The following is a 15,336-nucleotide window of genomic DNA, read 5'->3' as shown; positions in this document are numbered from 1 at the left end:
GAGTAAGGTCGAGTCAAGATTCAAGACCGTGTCCATGACCGAGATTCAAGTAACTGGGGAAGTTAACTTCACTGGAAAAGTTACCGGTGTCAAGTTTGTACCTAGAGAGTTGGAGAAACTTTTACAGGTCTGGCTTTAATTAGTCTCTCTGTCCCCAAGTCCATAAAATATATATGTGTGTGTTTTCCCTACTAGATCTTGTAGGCATGGTCAGAAGCATTTTGTTCACTTAGGAATATGGGATATCCTCATGATGATAAATGTACATGTGTACAGTGCACGTACCCAGTAGGGGTGTAGTCAAGATTCAATGAGTAAGATTATTCCAAAACACTCTCAAACCACCTGTCAAAATGACTCGTCTTCACACTATGTAAAAAATAAAATAAATGATGTGTCTGGGCCTCTGCACCACTCTCCAAATGTTGTGTCTAAGTCATTCTCTTCATTGGCATATCTGTAATGACTTATAAAGAGGCTACGTAAATAAACTGACACCTCTATAATTCCATGTGATTGACACTTATTTTACCAGGTAAATTGACTGTTGAAACATTCTCATTTACAGCAACGAACTGGGGAATACAGGGGAGTACACAGTGGTGTAGTGGGCATTGCGTATATTAATTTCTTAATCCCCACTGATGCGTATCAGTGTAGTGGAGGTATATGCCGTATCAATTATGTAGTACAATAGAGAAGTCATGCTCAAAGTAACCTACAACGCAAAGCACGTAAAATATTTGGCATATCCAACCACACGTGAATAAATGTTACATTTTAAAAACGGCCGACAAAGAAATAATATGCACGAGAAAGTCAGCTGAAATGGCTCTGATTGGCTGGTCATTCAGAACGTTACGTGCTTAATCATAGGTTGACGGTAGGTGGGGGTGTGCGGTCCAGTATAAACAAACTCACTTCTTTGACAACTTCCTTCACAACAGCTCCACTCTGCGAAGTGCAAGAACTACACTATATATACAGTTTCGTGGAGGAGGAATAATGGTCTGGGGCTGTTTTTCATGGTTCGGGCTATGCCCATTAGTTCCAGTGAAGGGAAATCTTAACGCTACAGCATACAATGACATTCTAGACGATTCTGTGCTTCCAACTTTGTGGCAACAGTTTGTGGAAGGCATGACAATGCCCCCGTGCACAAAGCGAGGTCCATACAGAAATGGTTTGTTGAGATTGGTGTGGAAGGACTAGACAGACCTGCACAGAGCCCTGACCTCAACCCCATCGAACACCTTTGATGAATTGAAACGCCGACTGCGAGCCAGGGCCTAATCGCCCAACAGACATCAGATTGACCTTGCAGAGCCTTTAAAGTGGCTGTTTTAATACTGTATGTTACAATTTGATGTACGTGCGTTGGTAGCCTAGTAAAGGAGCCCTTTGAAGTGATTGTTTGACAATCATATGAAAACATCATGACTAGTTCTGTTTATGCTACAATTAAAAGGTAATACATTTTAACAGTGAAATGACAAATCTTTATGGATAGGCCCACAAAGATCCTATTTAATTAATAGAGATTCTAAATGTAATTATTTGATTAGGCCCATAAGCACGTGCGCACATAGGAGGTCCGGTACGGGGAAGAAATTAAATCTACTTTTATCCGTGAGTATACAGTGCATTCGAAAAGTATTCAGACCCCTTGACATTTGTCATTTTGGAACATTATAGCCTTGTTCTAAAATTGATTACATGTTTTTCCCCCTCATCAGTCGACACAGAATGCCCTATAATAACAAAGCAATAACACGTTTTTCGAAAAAAAAATGCAAATGTTTTTCAAATTAAAAACTGAAATGTCACATTTACATAAGTATTCAGATCCTTTACTCAGTACTTTGTTGAAGCACCTTTGGCAGCGATTACAACCTTGAATCTTCTTGGGTATGACACTACAAGCTTGGCACACCTGTATTTGGTGAGTTTCTCCCATTCTTCTCTGCAGATCCTCAAGTTCTGCCAGGTTGGAAGGAGACTGACTTGTCCCGAAGTCACTCCTGCGTTGTCTTGGCTGTGTGCTTAGGGTCATTGTCCTGTTGGAAGGTGAACCTTCCCCCTAGTCTGAGCGCGCTGGAGCAGGTTTTCATCAAGGATCTCTCTCCATTCATCTTTCCCTCAATCCTGACTAGGCTCCCAGTCCCTGCCGCTGAAAAACTTCCCCACAGTATGATGCTGCCACCACCATGCTTCACCGTAAGGATGGTGCCAGGTTTCCTCCAGATGTGACGCTTGGCATTCAGGCCAAAGAGTGCAATATTGGTTTTATCTGACCAGAGAATCTTGTTTCTCGTGGTCTGAGAGTCCTTTCGGTGCTGTCATGTGCCTTTTACTGAGACAAACTCCGGAGCTCTGCCAGTGACCATCGGGTTCTTGGTCACCTCCCTGACCCAAGCCCTTCTACCCCAATTGCTCAGTTTGGCCCGGGCGGCCAGCTCTAGGAAGAGTCTTGGTGGTTCAAAAACTTCTTCCATTTTAAGAATGATGGAGGCCTCTGTATTCTTGGGGACCTTCAATAATGCAGACATTTTTTGGTACCCTTCCCCAGATCTTTGCCTTGACACAATCCTGTCTCGGAGGTGTACGTACAATTCCTTTGACCTCATTGCTTATCTCACCTCTACGCCTCTCTAAACTCACTATGTCTCTCTAAACAATACAAGGGTTTATTTTACCCAGGACTGAGAACTTTGATCAGATCCATCCACCACATTCTTGGGGAGTGGCAGTTCCACCTCCTCTGTCGGAGCTTCTCCTGTGGACACAGATGATAAGATGAATGGAGATGATCATTTCAATAAAAGTGAACATTCAACGTTCATGCATTACTGACCAGTTGGACACAGGAACCAGTTGTAGGTGTCGGTCTTCTCTGTTCCCTCAGCCTGAGAGAGAGTGATAGAGCATAGAGAGAGCACAGAGAAATTAGAGAATTGGAGGAGATGAATAGAGAGGGAGATACTTTGTCAGAGGCAGTTACACAAAATGGTATATGTGCAACCTAACACTAAGTTCCACCACAACAATAGGCTACATACCTTCACCAGCAGGCTCTGTGTGACTGTGTAGATGCGTCCTCTTGCCTTTACTTTCACAATCTCATTGTCACACACAGCGTGGAACTGGACAGGCTCTGGATGTTAAAATCCCCTACACATACATTGACAGACATAGTGCAGCACAGGTTAAACACCACATCCAATACGCTGACAGAGTACACAACTCAGGTTAACATCCATTCTGCTGTTTGAACAGTTGAATGGAGACTGGTGACTTACCCAGGACTGAGGGTGCCATTGTCCAACTGAAGGTCTTTCGTCCATTGGCACACAAGCATGATGAATACTGGACATCATTCAGGGGTGTGAGAGTGTAGTCTAAGGAAGGAGCCGGAGTCACAGAAACCTGCCCAAGAGGAACACTTGTAAGATTACATGGAAATCCCAAGACTGATACACTGGGTGTAATAAAAAATAAATAAACACTGACTAGGCAAACTGCAACAAAACACAACATTTTATACAACTCGAGAAACGATTATGATGCAGTGCCGTACCATGATGCACTTGGACAGGTAGTTGAACACAGTGGCCTTCAGCTCAAAATGCTCTCCACGGATGATGGCGTAAGGCAAGGGGAGTTCCGGGAAGAAGGGCTGGAAAACTAAGTTTTACTGGAGCAGCCAGACCGAAACCACCAGGGGACAGGCAGAATGCCTCTGACTCCCAGGGGGCGATGGTGTCTGGAACCTTAAGGGGCACATCTGCTGATCCAGACTCCCTGTAATGCAGAGGTCAGAGTTCAAACAGAAAGCCACTAAGTGTCCTATAGAGAACAATGGAGTATGACTTACAAATTCTTTGAACAATGTTTCTTTAGATTTTTAAAAATGTATTTAAGCTTGCCCCATTGAGGTTAGAGGACCTCTTTCCTAAGAGAAAAATCTGGCCTAGGGAAAAGTGGGCCAAGTTGAGCCAAAGGGGTAAGTTGAGCCTCCCTTGTTTCTAGGAAACCATACACAAAATGAATCATTTGACCAAATCTTTAGGAAGATGACATCACTTCATGGAGTCTTTGAAGGAAGAAACCATATGGAAAAAGTTGGTTCCAAAAAAACTGATTTTCACCAAGTCAAATGAATTTGTGTTAGCGGTTTCACTATGTTTGTATCTAAACCAAAGTAGATAATTGCAATATTGTTCTATACATCAGTTGGGATCTCTATAAGCTTCAATTTGATGTTCTAAACCTAGCATGAAAGTGCATCATTGTGGCTGTGTGGGCTAATATAGTCAAAATATTTGTCTTGGGGTAAGTTGAGTTGATCGCCATGTGGTAAGTTGAGCTTCCTAGGCATAATGCAAGGCAATATCCCTGGGATACAATTTTTTTTTAAATATACATTTAACATTCACTCTTATCCAGAGCTGTATTGCATGCTAGCACAAACCCAAAGACAAACCCAACTACCTCTAACTTTCTTCATATTGGACACAGACATAAAAATGGTATTCACAAGTTCATCTGACTCGGTGGAAGTATATCATTTTGCTGCGAAAATCTCAAAGTATCCCTTTAAGTGCCCTGCTCAATGGCACATCAACCTATTTTTCACCTAGTCAGCTCAGGGATTCAAACCAGCAACCTTTCAGTTTCTGAGCCAATGCCCTTAACCACTAGGCTAACTGACATGATGAGGTAACAACAGGGCCTGGTCTATAGTAAAAGTGTTTTAAAAAAAGTACAAAGTGTTTTTTAGGTGTCATGTGTGTTTTTAAAAGATGCTTAACAAAGAAGTGATTGTGTTGAATTTAGTTTGGGAAATAAAGATAAAGACAGACATGGTTTTAGAAAGGTAGTGGTAATATTTCATCCAGTACAGACATTTGTAGGCGACTTAACTTACCCTGTCATGCGGCTCAACTTACCACATACGTAAGTTGTGCCAAGAGACCGCTTTTTTTGGACAAGCTTTGTTTTCAAAACGAATGTTTACATGAATTCTGATTATTTCCAGGGATACACAACATCCTGAAATATATATACAGTGGGGAGAACAAGTATTTGATACACTGCCGATTTTGCAGGTTTTCCTACTTACAAAGCATGTAGAGGTCTGTCATTTTTATCATAGGTACACTTCAACTGTGAGAGACGGAATCTAAAACAAAAATCCAGAAAATCACATTGTATGATTTTTAAGTAATTCATTTGCATTTTATTGCATGACATAAGTATTTGATCACCTACCAACCAGTAAGAATTCCGGCTCTCACAGACCTGTTAGTTTTTCTTTAAGAAGCCCTCCTGTTCTCCACTCATTACCTGTATTAACTGCACCTGTTTGAACTCGTTACCTGTATAAAAGACACCTGTCCACACACTCAATCAAACAGACTCCAACCTCTCCACAATGGCCAAGACCAGAGAGCTGTGTAAGGACATCAGGGATAAAATTGTAGACCTGCACAAGGCTGGGATGGGCTACAGGACAATAGGCAAGCAGCTTGGTGAGAAGGCAACAACTGTTGGCGCAATTATTAGAAAATAGAAGAAAATAGAAGAAGTTCAAGATGATGGTCAATCACCCTCGGTCTGGGGCTCCATGCAAGATCTCACCTCGTGGGGCATCAATGATCATGAGGAAGGTGAGGGATCAGCCCAGAACTACACGGCAGGACCTGGTCAATGACCTGAAGAGAGCTGGGACCACAGTCTCAAAGAAAACCATTAGTAACACACTACGCCGTCATGGATTAAAATCCTGCAGCCAGGCCCGTCTGAAGTTTGCCAATGACCATCTGGATGATCCAGAGGAGGAATGGGAGAAGGTCATGTGGTCTGATGATTCAAAAATAGAGCTTTTTGGTCTAAACTCCACTCGCCGTGTTTGGAGGAAGAAGAAGGATGAGTACAACCCCAAGAACACCATCCCAACCGTGAAGCATGGAGGTGGAAACATCATTCTTTGGGGATGCTTTTCTGCAAAGGGGACAGGACGACTGCACCGTATTGAGGGGAGGATGGATGGGGCCATGTATTGCGAGATCTTAGCCAACAACCTCCTTCCCTCAGTAAGAGCATTGATGATGGGTCGTGGCTGGGTCTTCCAGCATGACAACGACCCGAAACACACAGCCAGGGCAACTAAGGAGTGGCTCCGTAAGAAGTATCTCAAGGTCCTGGAGTGGCCTAGCCAGTCTCCAGACCTGAACCCAATAGAAAATCTTTGGAGGGAGCTGAAAGTCCGTATTGCCCAGCGACAGCCCCGAAACCTGAAGGATCTGGAGAAGGTCTGTATGGAGGAGTGGGCCAAAATCCCTGCTGCAGTGTGTGCAAACCTGGTCAAGAACTACAGGAAACGTATGATCTCTGTAATTGCAAACAAAGGATTCTGTACCAAATATTAAGTTCTGCTTTTCTGATGTATCAAATACTTATGTCATGCAATAAAATGCTAATTAATTACTTAAAAATCATACAATGTGATTTTCGGGATTTTTGTTTTAGATTCCGTCTCTCACAGTTGAAGTGTACCTATGATAAAAATTACAGACCTCTACATGCTTTTTAAGTAGGAAAATCTGCAAAATCGGCAGTGTATCAAATACTTGTTCTCCCCACTGTACATCCTTGTTAGAAAGAATACTATAATTTCATTGATGAAGTAATACTGAATGTAAAAAAATGGCTCAATTTACCCCAATCTCCCCTACTCTGTAATACACCTTAATTATTAAAGAGGTTCAGGTTCCTAATCTACACAACTACTGCATGTGTTGATATTAGGCAAGAGATAAGAGGGCTTTCACCCGAAGTTAGCCTCACTGTGCAGTGCTCTTACCCAACTTCCACAAGATCCCATATCCATGTCTTGGGGAAGAATTTACGACAGTCTGTATGGGTGGTGGAGCTGGAGCGGCAACAAATCCGACACCAGCTACATGATGTTGAAGTCTGGCCGTGGTTACAGGGTAGGAGTAGCATCCGTAGGCTACCACTAAAACAAAACATAGTCATTATGCTCGTGTTAGAATCAGCCTGATCAAACCAGACTGAATACTGCTCTCAATGGTGATGCATGCAGCGTTCAGACTGATTTAACCAGACTATGTTTGAATAACAAAAGCCATAAATTTCTCAAGATTCACTGAATACTTCTGGCAATGAGAAGAGTAAGAGGTGGGAAGGATATCTTACCATAGGATCAATGGTACTGTTTCCCCTTGTAACTTACACAGGAAGGAACCAGATTAGTTGTCAGCTTCAGTCCCAGTTTCTATAAATGTCCAAATCAAAAACAAGAGAGTTCAATCTGAATGAATAACTCTGAGTTTTATGTGTCTATTCTGTATGTCTTTTATTAAACAGAAGACAACAGACTGAAACGGGGAGGGACTACTTGGACTTGCTAAACGTTTTTAACCCTCGTACTACCGACTGGGGTCATTTTGACCCAAGAGGCATATTTTTGATCTTATCCCAAAGATGGTTTATTCAATACTTAAAATCGAAAAAAGTATTTGAAACCAGGTTTCTCTGGAGATATAATATTAAGTTATACATGTCCTCAGAGGGTGGAGGGGGACCTGTATCAGTGATTTTGACAAAATAGAATGATCACCTGCAGAAAAGAAGCACCTCACGTGCTCAGCTATCTTTATAACTGGCAGTTGTTTTTATCACATAAATATCACAAAATTAGTATTTACTTAAAAATTCTAAAAATGAAATGATGCTGTAATAAAATTATGGTAAATTGTCTTTTTAGTACATTGGAAAAAAGCAGCACATTATTTAAGGGAAAAATGTATATTTTCGTTTTACAGAATAAGCTAATTAACTGTAATTTCGCTGAAAAATACCAACAGCATGATACTGCCACCACCATGCTTCACCGTAGGGATGGTGTCAAATGTGACGCTTGGCATTCAGGCCAAAGAGTTCAGCCTTGGTTTCATCAGAAGATAATTTTGTTTCTCATGGTCTGAGAGTCTTTAGGTGCCAATTCTTAAAATGTTTCATGACTTTGACAGTCAACTTGTTCATAATAAATCTAAATAATTGTTTAAATATAGACTTTGTGTTCATTTTTTATACCCCTTTTTCTCCCCAATTGGTAGTTACAGTCTAGTCCCATCGCAGCAACTGCTGTACGGACTTGGGAGAGAGCCATGCGTTCTCTGAAATACAACCCTGCCAAGTCGCACTGCTTCTTGACACACTGCCCGCTTAACCCAGAAGCCAGCCACACCAATGTGTCAGAGGAACCACCGTACAACCGGTGACCGAAGTCAGTGTGCATGCACCAGGCCCACCTCAAGGAATCGCTAAAGCATAATGGGACAAGGACATCCCTGCTGGCCAAACCCTCCACTAACCCGGACGATGCTGGGCCATTTCTGCACCACCTCATGGGTCTCCCGGTCGCGACACAGCCCAGGATCGAACCCTGGTCTGTAGCAAAGCCTCAATCACTGTGATGCAGTGCCTTAGAACGCTACACCACTCGGGAGTCCTACTTCAGGGTCATTTTGACCTGTCACGACATCCGCCGGAGTCGGTCCCTCTCCTTGTTCGAGCAGCGTTCGGCGGTGGACGTCACCGGCCTTCTAGCCATCACCGATCCACTTTTCATTTTCCATTTGTTTTGTCTTTGGTTTTTACACACCTGGTTTCAATTCCCCCATTACATGTTCATTATTTAACCCTCTGGTTTCCCCCATGTTTGTGTGCGTGTTTGTTATATGTTGATGGCTGTATCTGACGGCTAGTATGTTGTTGCTGGGTTTTGTATTTACGCCCGTTTATTAGTGGTACTGGTATATTTCACGCACCTTTGTATTGTTTCTATACTGGTGTTTTTTCATGTATTAAACACCTTGTCCACGCATCTCAACTCTCCTGCGCCTGACTCCTTTTCACCAATTACCCAAAGCCTTGACATGACCCCAGCCCAACACACCTAATTCCACCTATAGTAATGAGATAGATGACGATAAAGGTTCTATCTGTTTCTCTATAGACATAACAAATTACCCATACCACCAGAGGGTGGAGGGTGACCTGTAACAGTGATTTTGACAAGATACTGTAGACAGATCATCCTCAGAGATACAGCTCCCCACTTTTTATACCACATATTTTACTACAGTACCAGTCAAAAGTTTGGACACAATCTCATTCAAGTTTTTCTTGATATTTTCTACATTGTAGAATAATAGTGAATAGATCAAAAATATGAAATGACACATATGGAATCATGTAGTAACCAAAAAAGTGTTAAACAAAACATATTTTATATTTGAGATTCTTCAAAGTAGCCACCCTTTTCCTTGACAGCTTCGCACACTCTTGGCAATCTCTCAACCAGCTTCACCTGGAATGCTTTTCCAAATATCTTGGAGTTCCCACATCCTAAGCACTTGTTGGCTGCTTTTCGTTTACTCTGCGGTCCAACTCATCCCAAACCATCTCAATTGGGTTGAGGTCGGGTGATTGTGGAGGTTAGGTCATCTGATGCAGCACTCCATCACTCTCCTTGGTCAAATAGCCCTTACACAGCCTGGATGTGTGTTGAGTCATTGTCCTGTCAAAAAACAAATGATAGTCCCACTAAGCACAAACCAGAACCAAACCGGATGGCGTATCGCTGCAGAATGCTATGGTAGCCATGCTGGTTAACTTCTCTAGGATAGGGGGCAGAGTTTTCACTTTTGTAAAAATAGCGTGCCCAATTTCAACTTCCTTCTACTCATCCCCAGAATATAAGATATGCATATTATTAGTAGATTTGGATAGAAAACTCTGAAGTTTCTAAAACTGTTTGAATCATATCTGTAAGTATAACAGAACTTATGTAGCAGGCAAAACCAGAGGACTAACCATACATAAAAATTAAAATTAAAATTAAAGTCACTGTCTGTTCAATGAGTTTTCTTTGGGAAGCCAGTTTTCTAATCACTCTGTTCTCAGTTCCTACTGCTTCCACTGGATGTCACCAGTCTTAGGAAATAGGTTGAGGTTATTAATTTGTGCAATGAAGAAGGCCATCAGGAAGTAGAGTAACGTCATGTGTACTGTTTGAGAGTTGCGCAAGACTAAAGAAAGTAGCGTTAGTTTGTTTATCTCCTGTATTGAAAACAGACCCGTCTTCAATTTGATCGATTATTAACGTTTACAAATACCTTAAGTTGTATTACAAAAGTACTTTGAAATGTTTTGGCAAAGTTTAGAGGTAATCTTTGAGATATTTTGTAGTGAATTGGAAGCTGTTTTTTTCTGGATCAACCACGCCAAATAAATGGACAATTTGGATATATATATGGACGGAATTAATCGAACAAAATGACCATTTGTGATGTTTATGGGACATATTGGAGTGCCAACAAAAGAATCTCGTCAAAGGTAATGCATGTTTTATATTTTATATCTGCGTTTTGAGTTGCGCCTGCAGGGTTGAAATATGCTACTCTCTCTTTGTTGACATTGTGCTATCATCAGATAATAGCATCTTATGCTTTCGCCGAAAAGCCTTTTTGGCCTTTTTGACATGTTGGCTGGATTCACAACGAGTGTAGCTTTAATTTGGTATCTTACATGTGTGATTTAATAAAAGTTTGATTTTATATAATTTTTTTGAATTTGGTGCTCTACATTTTCCCTGGCTATTGGCCAAGTGGGACGCCACCGTCCCGCTATCCCAGAGAGGTTTAAGTGTTCCTTGAATTCTAAATAAATCAGTGTCACCAGCAAAGCACCCCCACACCATCACACCTCCTACTCCATGCTTCACCGTGGGAACCACACATATGGAGATCATCTGTTCACATACATTGGACTCATCAGACCAAAATAAAGATTTCCACCGGTCTAATGTCCATTGCTCGTGTTTCTTTTGTAGTGGTTTCTTTGCAGCAATTCGACCATGAAGGCCTGATTCACGCAGTCTCCTCTGAACAGTTGATGTTGAGATGTGTCTGTTACTTGAGCTCTGAAGCATTTACTTCAAATCAAATTTGTCACATGCACTGAATACAACAGGTGTAGACCTTACAGTGAAATGCTTACTTACAAGCACTTAACCAATAATGCAGTTTTAATAAAATACCCCCCCAAAAAGTAAGAAATAACAAAAAATGAAAGAGCAGCAGTAAATAACAATAGCGGGGCTATATACAGGGGGTACCGGTACAGAGTCAATGTGTCTATGTGCAGGGGCACCGGTGTCGAGGAAATTGAGGTAATTAAGTTCATGTAGGTAGAGTTATTAAAGTGGCTGTACATAGATAATAACAGAGTAGCAGCAGCGTGTGGGGGGTTGCAATGCAAATAGTCTGGGTAGCCATTTGATTAGCTTTTCAGGAGTCTTATGTCTTGGGGGTAGAAGCTGTTTAGAAGCCTCTTTGACCTAGACTTGGCGCTCCGGTACCGCTTGCCGTGCAGTAGCAGAGAGAACAGTCTATGGCTGGAGTCTTTGACAATTTTTAGGGCCTTCCGCTGACCCCGCCTCCTGAGGTGGAATAGGTTTTTTCGTGCCTTCACGACTGTCTTGGTCTTGGTGTGCTTGGACCATGTAAGTTTGTTGGTGATGTGGACACCAAGCAACTTGAAGCTCTCAACCTGCTCCACTACAGCCCCGTCGATGAGAATGGGGGCGTGCTTGGTTCTCCTTTTCCTGTAGTCCACAATCATCTCTTATGTCTTGATCACGTTGAGGGAGAGGTTGTTGTCCTTGCACCACACGGTCAGGTCTCAGACCTCCTCCCTATAGGCTGTCTCATCGTTGTCGGTGATCAGCAAACTTAATGATGGTGTTGGAGTCGTGCGTGATCATGCAGTCATGAGTGAACAGGGAGTACAGGAGGGGACTGAGCACGCACCCCTGAGGGGCCCCAGTGTTGAGGATCAGCGTGGCGAATGTGTTGTTACCTACCCTTACCACCTGGGGGGGGCGGTCTGTCATGAAGTCCAGGATCCACTTGCAGAGGGAGGTGTTCAGTCCCAGGGTCCTTATAGCTTATTGATGAGCTTTGAGGGCACTATGGTGTTGAACGCTGAGCTGTAGTCAATGAATAGCATTCTCACATATGTGTTCCTTTTTGTCCAGGTGGGAAATGGCAATGTGGAGTGCAATAGAGATTGCGTCATCTGTGGATCTGTTGGTGCGGAATGCAAATTGGAGTGGGTCTAGGGTTTCTGGGATAATGGTGTTGATGTGAGCCATGACCAGCCTTTCAAAGCATTTCATGGCTACAGACGTGAGTGCTACGGGTCGGTAGTCATTTAGGCAGGTTACCTTAGAGTTCTTGGGCACAGGGACTAAGGTGGTCTGCTTGAAACATGTTGGTTTTACAGACTCAGACAGGGAGCGGTTGAACAGGTCAGTGAAGACACGTGCCAGTTGGTCAGCGCATGGTCGGAGTACACGTCCTGGTAATCCATCTGGCCCAGCGGCCTTGTGAATGTTGACCTGTTTAAAGGTCTTACTCACATCGGCTGCGGAAAGCGTGATCACACAGTCATCCGGAGCAGTAGATGCTCTCATGCATGTTTCAGTGTTACTTGCCTTGAAGCGAGCATATACAGTGGGGCAAAAAAGTATTTAGTCAGCCACCAATTGTGCAAATTCTCCCACTTAAAAAGATGAGAGAGGCCTGTAATTTATCATAGGAACACTTCAACTATGAAAAAAAAAAATCAGAAAATCACATTGTAGGATTTTCAATGAATTTATTTGCAAATTATGGTGGAAAATAAGTATTTGGTCACCTACAAACAAGCAAGATTTCTGGCTCTCACAGACCTGTAACTTCTTCTTTAACCTGTTGGGGATGAGGGCGCTGTTGTGGCTATTTATGCTAATCGTGTAATTTTTTGAAACGGCTTCCCACAAAGTTCTTGATCGTACAATATGCATATTATTATTATTATTGGATAGAAAACAGTCTATAGTTTCTATAGGAGTTGAAATTTTGTCTCTAAGTGGAACAGAGCCCATTCTACAGCAATTTCCCTGACATGGAGTCAGATTCCAGAAATTTTGGCCACTGGTCTGGAGTCAGTTAAAAGGCCACTGTTATTGCTATGACTATACGGACACTGCTTACGTCTTCCCCTGGATGTCTTTACGTGATGACGATTTGAATCGTGTCGATTGCGCGTTCACAGGCACTATAAATTAAAAAACCCTGAGGCTAATCAGTCTTTCCTTGCTGCGTAACGCGCGTGCTGGACACCGACCCGCTCCTGTTCCAAGCGTTAGTTTAGCCTGTTATATTTCTCCGGTCATCTTTTCACTCGTTATAGGAGTTAAAAACATCATAAGGTAGTTAATTTAAAGCGTTTTATAGCAATTTATATCCGTTTAGTGCGATTTTGGGACATTTATTTTTGCAACGATGTGAAAAGTTGGGCACGCTTTTCAGTTCATCCCGAACGCAGTTGACATTTCCACATGGCAAGAGGACAGCTTTCCACCAAAAGACGATTTCTCCCAAGAAAGGATCCTTTGCCCAAGATACTGATGGAAGAACAGCTCAAGGTAGGACATTTTTATTATGATAAATCGTGTTTCTGTCGAAACATTTTAGTGGCTTCGGACGCCATGTTTTTTGACGTAGCATCGCTTGGCGCAAGCTGTATTGAAAAGTAAGGATAATTAAAAAAATGTAATTCCGCGATTGTATTAAGAATTAAATTGTCTATCAATCCCTGTCCACCCTATATTTTTTAGTCACGTTTATGAGTATTTATGTATAAGAGTAGATCACTGTCTAAGTGGCGCACAGACTTTTTCTGACCAGCTGAGCTACATTCCACATTGTCTAACCATGATTTTGGTGGCTAAATATAAACATTTTCGATCAAACTCTATATGGATTGTGTAATATGATGTTACAGGAGTGTCATCTGAAGAATTCTGAGAAGGTTAGTGAAAAAATTAATATATTTTGGCGATGTTTACTTTTATCGCTCACTTTGGCTAGAATCAATGCTGGGCTGCTATGTGCTATGTGCTATGCTAATATAACGATTTATTGTGTTTTCGCTGTAAGACACTTAGAAAATCTGAAATATTGTCTGTATTCACAGGATCTGTGTCTTTCGATTCGTGTATGCTGTGTATTTTTACGAAATGTTTGATGATTAGTAAGTAGGTAAACACGTTGCTCTAAGTAGTTTGTCTATTCCATTTGTGACGGTGGGTGCAATTGTAACCGATGCCATCTACCTGAAATATGCACTTTTTTCTAACAAAACCTATCCCATACCATAAATATGTTATCAGACTGTCATCTGATTAGTTTTTTTCTTGGTTAGGGGCTATAAATATCTTAGTTTAGCCGAATTGGTGATAGCTACTGGTGTTGGTGGACAAATAAAAGATGGTGGATTATGCTAATGTGTTTTTAGGTGCTAATGTGTACATCTTTACATATTGTGTCTTCCCTGTAAAACATTTAAAAAATCGGACATGTTGACTGGATTCACAAGATCTGCGTCTTTCATTAGCTGTATTGGACTTTAATGTGTGAAAGTTAAATATTTAAAAAAAATATTTTTTTTGAATTTCGCGGCACTGGTTTTTCAGTGGGGGTGGGGGGGGAGTGCCGCTAGCGCCACTCTCATCCTAGACAGGTTTTTAAGAGGCTTCTCTGTCCTCCACTCGTTACCTGTATTAATGGCACCTGTTTGAACTTGTTATCAGTATAAAAGACACCTGTCCACAACCTCAAACAGTCACACTCCAAACTCCACTATGGTCAAGACCAAAGAGCTGTCAAAGGACACCAGAAACAAAATTGTAGACCTGCACCAGGCTGGGAAGACTGAATCTGCAATAGGTAAGCAGCTTGGTTTGAAGAAATCAACTGTGGGAGCAATTATTAGGAAATGGAAGACATACAAGACCACTGATAATCTCCCTCGATCTGGGGCTCCACGCAAGATCTCACCCCGTGGGGTCAAAATGATCACAAGAACGGTGAGCAAAAATCCCAGAACCACATGGGGGGACCTAGTGAATGACCTGCAGAGAGCTGGGACCAAAGTAACAAAGCCTACCATCAGTAACACACTACGCCGCCAGGGACTCAAATCCTGCAGTGCCAGACGTGTCCCCCTGCTTAAGCCAGTACATGTCCAGGCCCGTCTGAAGTTTGCTAGAGAGCATTTGGATGATCCAGAAGAAGATTGGGAGAATGTCATATGGTCAGATGAAACCAAAATATAACTTTTTGGTAAAAACTCAACTCGTCGTGTTTGGAGGACAAAGAATGCTGAGTTGCATCCAAAGAACACCATACCTACTGT

The 15,336-nt window shown here is 42.1% G+C and overlaps 1 pseudogene; it reads right to left on the bottom strand.

Annotated features, from left to right (window-relative positions):
• Positions 1-2,790: 2,790 nt before the first annotated feature.
• On the bottom strand, positions 2,791-12,836 carry LOC139548933 (alpha-2-macroglobulin-like; annotated as a pseudogene).
• Between the last annotated feature and the right edge of the window lie 2,500 nt (positions 12,837-15,336).

Source organism: Salvelinus alpinus, chromosome 22, assembly GCF_045679555.1.
Source record: "Salvelinus alpinus chromosome 22, SLU_Salpinus.1, whole genome shotgun sequence".
NCBI lineage: Eukaryota > Metazoa > Chordata > Actinopteri > Salmoniformes > Salmonidae > Salvelinus > Salvelinus alpinus.
The sequence above is the reverse complement of the archived record's forward strand: the minus strand, read 5'-3'. Positions and strand labels throughout refer to the sequence as shown.